The sequence below is a fragment of the Aquarana catesbeiana genome, linkage group LG11 (assembly GCF_042186555.1).
Source record: "Aquarana catesbeiana isolate 2022-GZ linkage group LG11, ASM4218655v1, whole genome shotgun sequence".
Classification (NCBI taxonomy): Eukaryota; Metazoa; Chordata; class Amphibia; order Anura; family Ranidae; genus Aquarana; species Aquarana catesbeiana.
In genome coordinates this window covers 56,190,659-56,202,424 of record NC_133334.1, presented here as the reverse complement: position 1 = coordinate 56,202,424, position 11,766 = coordinate 56,190,659, and the positions used below count along the sequence as shown (strand labels likewise).

At 43.8% G+C, this 11,766-nt stretch overlaps 1 protein-coding gene across 1 annotated transcript in view; it reads left to right on the top strand.

Moving 5' to 3' along the window:
• The first annotated feature begins 2,126 nt into the window (after positions 1 to 2,126).
• The window catches only part of PPFIBP2 (PPFIA binding protein 2), a 346,167-nt gene continuing 336,527 nt past the window's right edge, over positions 2,127 to 11,766 (top strand). Inside the window, exon 1 of the mRNA XM_073604444.1 lies at positions 2,127 to 2,149. The gene's annotated coding sequence lies outside the window, so the exon portion shown is untranslated. The remainder of the gene's footprint in view (positions 2,150 to 11,766) is intronic.

Sequence of the window (11,766 nt, the reverse complement as noted above, 5' to 3'; positions counted from 1 at the left end):
CCTCATTTGTCCCTCATGTTGGTCTGATCCATATAGTTGTATAGCAAATGCACTTTTTATCTTTCAAAAAGTGTTTCCCAGTGCTAAACCTTTCATCCAAATTATAAATTGCTGCATTTGTACATTTTAAAAGCCAATATAAAGGAATAGTAGAGGTAAAAAAGTCCCTTGTGGAGTTAATTCACTTTTTTTGGTTAATTCTCCTTTAAGGGGGTGTGGCAGGGGGCGTGTCCTATGCTTCCATACATTTGCTAGTAGGTGTCCCTCATTCCCATCTCAAAATGTTGGGAGGTATGGAACGGGGATCTGCCAAAGTTAATAAGGCAGATCTCTGTTCTGTCAGGGGATGACACTGAGATCTGTCTTCCTGCTAAGCAGAAAGATGGATCTGTGTGTTTCCCCAGTCACACTGTCCCCCATACAGTTAGTAATCACAAACAGGGAACACATTTAACCCCTTGATTACCCCTGATGTTAACCCCTTCCCTGCCATTGTCATTAGTACAATGTTAGTGCATACTTATTACTGATCACTGTAATAATGTCAATGGTTCCCAAAAAAAGTGTAAAAAATGTCAGTTAGGTGTCCGATCTGTCCACCACAATGTCGCAGTCCCGCTAAAAATCACTGATCGCCACCACTACTAGTAAAAAAATTAAAATAAATAAAAATGCCATAAATCTACTCCCATAGTTTGTAGACGTGATAACTTTTGCGCAAACCAATCAATAATCGCTTAGGCCCCTTTCACACTGGGGCGGTAGGGGGCGTCGGCGGTAAAACAGCGCTATTTTTAGCGCTGTTTTACCGCGGTATTCGGCCGCTAGCAGTGTGGTTTTAACCCCCCGCTGGCGGCCGAAAAAGGGTTAAAACCCCTCGTATAGCGGTATAGCCGCGCTGTCCCATTGATTTCAATGGGCAGGAGCGGTTTAGGAGCAGTGAATACACCAAAGATGCGGCTCGCAGGAGATTTTTTCTTCTCCTGCCAGCGCACCGCTTCAGTGTGAACGCCCTCAGGCTTTCACACTGAACAAACAGCGGAGGCTGTTTAGGGGCGGTTTGCAGGCGCTATTTTTAGCGCAATAACGCCTGCAAACAGTGTGAAAGGGGCCTTATTGGGATTTTTTTTACCAAAAATATGTAGAAGAATATGTATTGGCCTAAACTGATTAATAAATTAGTTTTTTTATATATATTTTTTGGGGGGGTTATGTATTAAAGCAGAAAGTAAAAAATAATGTTTTGTTTTTTTTTTTCAAAATTGTTGCTCTTTTTTTTGTTTATAGCGCAAAAAAAGATTTTTAAAAAACGCAGAGGTGATCAAATACCACCGAAAGCTCTATTTGTGGGGACGTAAATTTTGTTTGGGTACAGCGTTGCACGACCGCGCAATTGTCAGTTAAAGTAACGCAGTGCCGTAACACAAAAAATGGCCTGGTCATTAAGGGGGCAAATGCTTCCGGGGCTGAAGTGGTTAATATGCTGGTTCGAATCCCAACCACGACACTACCTGCCTGGGGTTAGCATGTTCTCCCTGTGCCTGCGTGGGTTTCCTCCGGGTACTCCGGTTTCCTCCCACACTCCAAAGACATGCTGGTAGGTTAATTGGATCCTGTCTAAATTGTCCCTAGTATGTATGAATGTGAGTTAGGGACCTTAGATTGTAAGCTCCTTGAGGGTAGGGACCGATGTGAATGTACAATGTATATGTAAAGCGCTGTGTAAATTGATGGCGCTATATAAGTACCTATAATAATAATAACAATAATAATAATATGTGTTTGTGAAATAGCACCCCTCAGTGGCTGGAAGGCAGATCACAGGGTGTAAAGGTGCAGTTGAAGAATGTGAAGAGGAGGTAAAGGATAGAGAAGTGGAATGGCTTGCCTGGAGAGAAGATAAAAGGAGAGGGAGGAGGAGAGGGAAGCTGGGCACTGAAGGGAGAGGAGGTGAAACGCATAGAAGGAGCAGGCGGGGGGGGGGGGGGGGGACTAGTAATGACAGGAGAGGAGGGGGCACTGGGACTGGTCATTTCTCAGGCAGCTGCTGCTGTCACACTACTGAGAGCGGAGGGAGGGAGGGGAGCAGCGGAGGGGCCCCGGGTACCTGGCACCTGCCGGACTGCTGGAGGACGCCGTGACGTCACAGGTAAGTCTGCAGAGAATGGAAGGTTGTGATACTTTATCCCATCTGCCTGTGTTCTCTTGTATTGTTCTGCGATACTTTGTAGCAGCTCAGAGAGAGTGACAAGCAGTGTCAGCCTGACTCCCATAGTGACAGTCAGAGACCAGTCTACTGAACACATAATGCACACATTGTGCCCAGCGCAGAGCCATAAACCGGCAACATTTCACAGCTATTGTCCTCCAATTATTTCACAGCAAGTAATAGGAAGAAGAGCGTAGTGGTCTGCACTTCTCCCTCGCAGCACCGGGGTCCTTGGTTCAAATCCTGGCCAGGACACTCACTATCAGCATTAAAGCAGTATTAAACCCAAAAAGCAAACATTTATTATATTGCAGATTACTGATTCTCAGATGTGATGGCTGCATTCGTCTTCCGTTTTTTACGCTTTCTTTTCTTTCTTTTCACCTGGTGATCTGGCCGGAAAGACTGTTGCTTTTCAAAAGAACAAGCTGTCCTGCAGATGTTGCAGGTAGAAGGTTGAGGCAAACCATTTGCCACTGACGTGGGGGGTGCTTACAATGATCAGCTTTTATATAAATCCTTTATCCCAAAAGGAAAACTGTTTGCTGTAACTGCTTATAAAGTATTAGCTGATGTTTGGCTTCAATTTGTTAGTGTATCTGAATCGGCTAGTACATCTAATGCCGCGTACACACGAGCGGAATTTGGAGTCCGATTGGAGCTCTTCATCGTATATTCTGATCGTGTGTATGCCCCATCGGACTTTTTCTGTCGAAAAATCAGACAGTATTAGATAGAGAACATGTTGTAAATTTTTCCGAAAGAAAAAAATCCTATCGGGAAAACCGATCGTCTGTATGCTGTTTCGACGCACCAAAAACGACGCATGCTCTGAAGCAAGTACAAGACGGGAGCTATTGGCTTACTGGCTATTGAACTTCCGTTTTCTAGTCCCGTCGTACGTGTTGTACGTCACCGCGTTCTGGACGGTCGGAATTTGGTGTGACCGTGTGTATGCAAGACCACTTGAGCGGAATTCTGTCGGAACTCCATCAAAACCTTCAGAGTTTATTCCGACGGCAAAACCGGTCGTGTGTACAGGGCATAACACTCCCCCCCCCCCCCCCCCCCAGACTGACAATACTGGTGACCAAAGGTATCCCTGTGCCCCAGATAGCGAGCAATTGTGCTGCAAGTTTGAAAATGACTTGCTAAGCTATTGCTAGACTTGCCAGGCTTCACGTGTTTGTTGCACAATTGCATAGCTCCCAGCTGTCCCTGATGTCGAGGGATTGTCCCTGATTTGGAGCAATGTCCCTCTGTCCCTTATTCCTCCTCATTTGTCCCTCATTTTGATCTGATCTATATACTTGCATATAAAATGCACTTTTTATCTTTCAAAAAGTGTTTCTCAGTGCTAAACCTCTTTCATTACATTTCTAAATTGTTGCATTTGTACATTTTAAAAGCCAATATAAAGGAATAGTAGTGGTAAAAAAAAAAGCCCTTCTGGATTTAATTAACCTTTTTTTGGTTAATTCTCCTTTAAGGGGATGTGGCAGGGGGTGTGTCCTATGCCTACATATGTTTGTTAGTAGGTGTTCCTCATTCCCATCTCAAAATGTTGGGAGGTATGCAATTGCAGCAAATTTGCATCGCATGACTCCAGATCAACTTTCTTTGCAAACATTCTGCAAGTTCTGGTTCAGTTATGTTGTACAATCCCACCACAGGGGGCACTGTGGCTGAATTTTCATGCTGTAGACTTGCAGAGCTCTTGCTGTAGACTCACCACTGCAACTTTGCTCTTGCTAGATACTTGCCACGCAAATTTGCTACATTTCTAAACTAGAACTTGTGCTTCCAGTGCTCTGCAAGTGTACAACTTGCCAGGGAAGATGTGCAGCAAGTTAATAAGACTTACAATTCAACACTGCCACAAATGTGTGGCAAGCTATCCTTGCTATCTGGGTGGGGCTCCTTCATCCAGAGTGGGGCGCTCTAATACAGGAGGTGTGTTACAAGCCAGATCACCAGGTGAAAAGCCTAATAAAAAAAAAAAAACAAATGCAGCCCCCACATCTAATGATTGGTAAGCTGCAATATATGATGTTTTTGGTTTAATATCGCTCCAACCCCTTGGCACTGCCAGCCTTTTAAGGGGTGTGCTATGCCGGGAGACGGGGCGGGGCTTATGGCCATGTGACTGTCGTGATTGGCTCTCACATGATCGGAAAAGTCCCTATCACAAACGGCGATTGGGAACTTACCGTGAGTCACCGGTCACTGTGCGCACTCTTGGCACAGCATTTTGCGATGCTATTGCACACAAATATGCCCGGCCACTGAGAGGCGTCAGGTGGATAAGGACTCATGCCACATGGACCTTTGATCTTCCATACTTAGGATCTTGTTGGCTGCAAGTCTGATTGCCTGTAATGGGCACATCAAAAAAGTTCAGCAGCTCGGGTTCATTTAAAGCTGAACTCCAAACTTAACCAGCAGTCTTGGTTTAAAAAAAAATATGTCTATGTAATTTCAACTCAGAAATGTCCTTTCTATTGCTCTCAGCCTTGTCCAAATTTCCAACTTCTTGTGTATGAATTATTTTTTGGAGTATAAGGATATTGATGAGGCCTAATTCACTCGTGTGTTGCTCTCTGAAGAGTGATCCGCATACAGATTGCTCTTTAGAAAGCATTTGACAGGTGGTGAGGATGCATTGTATCACCTCCTCAACCCCTATTTGCTATATAGAAAACTGGCCGTGTATTGCCAAGTGCCTTCATCCCCTTAGAACATATGTAGAGAAAAGAAACCCCTCCTGGGGGTGGGACTATGTGGGCCAGGGCCGTCTTTAATGCAGGGCAAAAAGGGAAGCTGCCCCGGGCCCAGTCATTGTTGTGGGGCCCAAAGCAGCTGCCCCATGAGCCAGCATTGCCCAAAAATGGTTGATAAGAGGGCCCAATAAAATGTTTGCCCAGGGTCCAATCAATATTAAAGATGATCTTGATGTGGGCATTGACACAAACAAATGATATATGTGATACAGTGTCATGTTTTAACCGCCTAAATGCTGGACAACCATACTGCAAAGGCATGCATTGCTCGTGGTTGCAGTGCAGACCATTCACTTGGATGGGTCAGGTTCAGGAGGTGGTAGTGCCAAAAGCGACAAACTATTGCAGATGCGGCAGGTGACCACCCCTGGTCGCTGCCTTTCCAGTTAAAAGGGGAGCGGTTAAGAGGAGGTAAAAACACGGCTCAACCATGAAGTTTTACAGCATCCCAACGACTAGTGTAAACAAGTCCTTAGTGCTGCTTTAAGTCCCTGTTTACACAGGCTTTGCTTGTATAGCAGCCTACAGCAAGCTTGTGCAAAGCATTCATGAAGATTTTTAGCAAGCATCAAGCAACTTTGCCTAACGAGAAGTACAGGCCCGGCTTGTTTGGCTGTTCTCCCCCTGTGGATCACAGGAGTGCAGTTTGTCCCTCATTTTGGTCTGATCTATATAGATGTATATAAAATGAACTTTTTATCTATCAAAGAGTGTTTTCCAGTGCTAAACCTTTCATCTGATTTCTAAATTGCTGCATTTGTAAATTCCAAAAGCCAATATAAAGGAATAGTAGTGGTAAAAAAAGCACTTGTGGAATAACCAATCTTGATTTTTTTGTACAATTCTCCTTTAAGGGGGCGTGGCAAAAGGTGTGTCCTATGCCTGCATACTTTTGCTGATAGGTGTCCCTCATTCCCATCTCATAAAGTTGGGAGGTATGCTTTAACCACTTCCATACCGGGCATTTTCACCCCCTTCCTGCCCAAGCCAATTTTCAGTTTTCAGCGCTGTCGCAATTTGAATGACAATTGCGCGGTCATGCCACATTGTACCCAAACAAAATTTTTATCATTTTTTCCCCACAAATAGAGCTTTCTTTTGGTGGTATTTGATCACCTCTGTGGTTTTTATTTTTTGCGCTATAAACAAAAGAAAAGCAACAAGTGTGAAAAGAAAACACATTTTTTACTTTTTGCTATAATAAATATCCCAATTTTTTTTTTTTTTAAACTATTTTTTTCCTCAGTTTAGGCTGATATGTATTCTTCTACATATTTTTGGTAAAAAAAAATCACAATATTGATTGGTTTCCGCAAAAGTTATAGCGTCTACAAAATAGGGGATAGTTTTATGGCATTTTTATTATCATTTTTTTTTTTTACTAGTAATGGTGGCGATCTGCGATTTTTATTGTGACTGCGATATTGCGGTGGACACATCGGACACTTCTGACACTATTTTGGGACCATTCACATTTATACAGCGATCAGTGCTATACAAATGCATTGATTACTGTATAAATGTCACTGGCAGGGAAGGGGTTAACACTAGGGAGCGATCAAGGGGTTAATTGTGTTACCTAGGGAGTGATTCTAACTGTAGGGGGAGGGGACTCACAAGGGGAGGAGACCGATTAGTGTTCCTCTGTACTGGGAACACACGATCGGTCTCCTCTCACCTGACAGAACGTGGATCTGTGTGTTTACACACACAGATCTTCGGTCCTGCTCTGTTAATGGGCAATCGCGGGTGGCCGGAGGACACTGCGGCCGCCAGGCATGCGCATCGGTTCCTGAGTGACGCGGTGGGGGCACACGCGTGCCGCCCCCCAGACGGGTGGGAATCCCAGGACGTCATATGACGCCCACCCAGGATGGGAGATCCCTCCTGCAGACGTCATATGACTATGGCTGGGATGGGAAGTGGTTGATAAAATCTTCCTGTATGGGGATGGTAAACACAGGACTGTCTGTCACTATAAGCTTTTAGCAAGCTTTGAACCAAGTACACGTTGTGCCAACAGCTTGTTTAAAGAGTCAAGCAACATTTCCATTAAGACCAGTGCTTAAAGAGGAGCTCCAGTCTCTTCAGTGAAAAACAAAAGTCAGCAGCTACAAACACTATAGCTGCTGACTTTTAAAAAACAGCCACTTACTTGACCCACGATCCAGCAATGTACTCACCCCAGCCGTTTTCACCCTCTGTCCTCCCTCAACGGTGCCGGCATCTCCACTATGGCCACCTGGCTTTGACAGCTTGTGCATGTCACGTGTCCCAGAAGACTTCGGGCGGAAGAGAGGGGGAACCCAACACGTTTCGCCAAACTTGGCTTCTTCAGGGGATATCACAGACCATCATTTGTCACAAAACTCTAATAAAGACAAAATTCTAAATCAGAAAATGTTCACAAAATAATTTTGGAAATTACAGCATCAATATTCATAAATGAATTTCTCACTCTATCCAGGATCCTCCAAAAGCTTTACCCACAGGACCGCCAGAGAGAACTCCCGAGTGAGTCCACACTAATCTTGGGAGAGAAGCTCTGGGCGACCACAAAGGACACAAAATGTATTATATGAATGAAAGAAAAGTGACAATGCCAACAAAATGGTGAAGGGGTATGTAACAAGCATAGGATAAAGTGTATAACAGGCAGGGAAGCATTTGTAGTACAGGCTTCCTACGTATAGTTCCCACAAAGGTCACTAGATGGCAGCACAATACAGAATAACAGTATCTAATAGCCCTTAGTATAAAGGCTCATGCACACTAAGGCTGGATTCACACCTATGCATTTTTGGTGCTTTTTGCATTCCTAAGGAAATCGTTCTGTAGTGCAAATCTGCAAAAAGCACTAAAAATGCATAGATTTGAATCCAGCCTGGGGCTTTGCTCAGCTCCCTTGAACCCCTTGTCTCCTGGGTCTATCCAGGAGTCCTTGGGATTGTGGGAGCCCACTGGATTATAAAAAAAAAAAAAAAGAGCCCCCACTGCTGGACAAGGTAGGTAAATAGGGTCACCACTACAGGGTCACTTTAACAGATGTTGGGATAAGATACCAACCCCACACAAGGGACTGCATTGTTTCAATGGCTTGGCTGCAACCCATTGGGAACATCTCCATAGGGCTGCTGTTGGGTGGACTAATAACTCTGATATGCTGGTAATGGGTATGTACTATTTAGTTTGTTCTGCTTACATGAAAAAATAAATATAAATATCTTTGTAAAGAAAAAATAACAATTGTGTGTTACTATTTGAAAAGTATTCTCTTTCCTGTAATTTTTATAAAGCCGTTCTATTCAGCTGTTCAGTATGACTCTGGGATTTCTCAGTGTAGGTGGAGAACTCAAAGGCTTCCATTGAAATCTAATACTGGTTGACTTTCCACACTATTCAGTGCTAGCTTGGATAGAGATAAGAGGCATGACTGCAGTGACAGGTGATAGAAGGACCCTTTTACTTTGACAAGTCCCAGAAACAGGGCTAGAAGTGTTGTTTATCATCTTGTACATTGCTGTAATAATTACAGAATGATAATCACATAGACTGAATTCTAATACAGCGATGTATCATCAAAAGGGCCCTATAGCAACATTTTGATGGGGCCCATATCAGTGGCTAATGCCATATAGTGTAAGTGGGTGGGGCAGTAATAATAGCTGCATGTGTGAACGCACCCTAAGGCTGGCTTCACACTATTGCGAATTGGATGCGGCATCCAATTCGCATTACAGGAGATTGTGACCGGCTCTCCATGTAGCCGGTAGTTCACACATCTCTGGGGTGGCTGTGGAGCGCACTGCAGAAGAGTCCTGTGCGTCTTTAGCTCTGTTTCAGGTCCAAATTCAGCCTCCCAACTTTTTGAGATGGGAATGAGGGACACCTATCAGCAAAAGTATGCAGACATAGGACACACCCCTTGCCACGCCCCCTTAAAGGAGAATTGTACAAAAAACAAGATTGGTTAAACCAAGGGTCTTCAAACTACGGCCCTCCAGTTGTTCAGGAACTACAATTCCCATCATGCCTAGCCATGTCTGTGATCATCAGAGTTTTACAATGCCTCATGGGATGTGTAGTTACACAACAGCTGGAGGGCCGTAGTTTGAGGATCCCACCCACAAGTGTTTTTTTTTTTTTACCACTAATATTCCTTTATATTGGCTTTTGGAATTTAAAAATGCAGCAATTTAGAAATCAGATAAAAGGTTTAGTGCTGGAAAACACTTTTTGATAGATAAAAAGTGCATTTTATATACATCTATATAGATCAGACCAAAATTAGGGACAAATCAGGAGGAATGAGCGACATAGGGACATTGCTCCAAATCAGGGACAGTCCCTCGAAATCAGGGACAGGTGGGAGCTATGCAGACCCCCTGCTGCGAGCCGCGCCACACACAGGGTGAACTCAGTCTTAAAGTGATATTAAACTCAGAAGCAAACATTTATTATATTGCAGCTTACCAGTTCTTAGATATGATGGGTTCATTTGTTTTCTTTTTTTAGTCTTTCTTTCCTTTATTTTTGCCTGGTGAGTCTTTTGTTTTTTAACAGAACAAGCTGTTCTGCAGATGTGGCAGTTGAAAGGTTGAGACAAGCCATTTACCACTGACAAGAGTGCTTTCAATGATCAGCTTTTATGTGTGTAAAACCCTTATCCCAAAAGGAAAAAAAACATTGTTTCGGTAACTGCAGTGCATGCTGGATTATGTTTTCAGTTTTAGTGTATCTAAATCTGCTAGTACATCTAACATTCCCCTCCCCCCAGACTGACAATGCTGCTGTCGAAAGGTGCCCCCTGTGCTCCTTCATCCAGAGTGGGGGCACTCTAATACAGGAGGTGTGTTACTGGCTGGATAACCAGGTGAAAACTGAGGGAAAAAAGCAAAAAAAAAGAAGAAAAAAAAAAAAGAAAACAAATGCGGTCACCATATTTAACCCCTTCCCGACCGCCGCACGCCGATATACGTCGGCAGAATGGCACAGGTGGGCAAAAGGGTGTACAGGTACATCCCCTTTAAGATGCGGCATTGTGGGCGCGTGGGCGCCCGCCACATGCTCCGTGACCACGTGTCCTGCGGATTCGATGTCCGCCAGGTGCCCGCGATCGTATCACGGAGCGGAAGAACGGGGAGATGCCTTTGTAAACAAGGCATTTCCCTGTTCTGCCTAGTGACATGACAGAGATCACTGATCCCTGTCATCGGGAGCAGTGATCGCTGTCATGAGAGTAGTAGCCCATCCCCCCCACAGTTAGAATCACTCCCTAGGACACACTTAACCCCTTGATCACCCCCTAGTGTTTAACCCCTCCCCTGCCAGTGTCATTTACACGGTAATCAGTGCATTTTTATAGCATAAATTACAATGACAAAATAGTGTCAAAAGTGTCCGATGTGTCTGCCATAATGTCGCAGTCACGATAAAAATCAGATTGCCGCCTAAAATGCAGATCGCCGCCATTACTAATAAAAAAAAAAAATTAATAATAAAAATGCCATAAAACTATCCCCTATTTTGTAGACGCTATAACTTTTGCGCAAACCAATCAGTATACGCTTATTGAGATTTTTTTTTACCAAAAATATGTAGAAGAATACATATCGGCCTAAACTGAGGAAAAAAATAGTTTTTTTATATCTTTTTGGGGTATATTTATTATAGCAAAAAGTAAAAAATATTGCTTTTTTTCCAAAATTGTCGCTCTTTTTTTGTTTATAGCGCAAAAGATAAAAAACGCAGAGGCGATCAAATACCACCAAAAGAAAGCTCTATTTGTGGGGAAAAAAGGACGTCAATTTTGTTTGGGTGCAACGTCACACGACCGTGCAATTGTCAGTTAAAGCGACGCAGTGCCGAATCGCAAAAAGTGCTCTGGTCAGGAAGGGGGTAAATGCTTTCGGGGCTGAAGTGGTTAATGATTGGTAATATATTACATTTTTGGTTTTGGATTCAGCCCTCGTTCACACCGGGCCGATTTGACATGTCAAATCACATGCCGAATCAGAGCCTTTTGCCGGCAACGGCACTGTCCGAAAAGTAGATCCTGCACTACTTTTGGTGACTTTGGGGGCGATTTCAATAGATATCTGTGCATGAACCCGCACAGATGTCTCTCAAATCGCCCCCAAAGTCGGATTAAAATTCCAGTTTGAAATTGTGCGAACCCTGAAATCTTCATCCTTATGGCCAATTGCTTGAAAAACAGCAATTGTCATCACCTTGGTGGATGGAGCGGAAGTGTGTGGTCAATCAGCTGCAAAGTCAAAAGAAGTCGGGTTTCTCTGCATGCAATTGCAGGTGTGACACCTTCCCATAGTTTGAGATGAGAACCCTGCTTAGATTGGACATACCCTCCATGAGATATACATATACTCACTAGGCCTCCACAAACAAGTTGGACACTACCTTGACAGTGACAAATCCCCTCATAGACTACAAGCAACTTTTGGGAGCACGGGTGGATTCAGGGTGGTCTGTGGTTGGTGCATCTTGGTCTGGCACGGATGAATGCCCTATTCTCAGTACTTGAGTGCCTTCCTTCAGCTGCTGGTGAAATCATTGTATGTTTGGAAACTACAGCATTTGGAGTGGTACAAATCGCAAGGTCCCTGAGGAAGATCTGCACTTCATGGTGCAATTGAAACGCGTCGGTGATTTATTTGCGATCTCCCTCCTCTTCTTCAGCTGGTTCCCCCCTATATATGTTTTTTAGCATCAGCAATATGTTTATCATTGATTGATTGTTAATAAATTTTGTATTTTTTT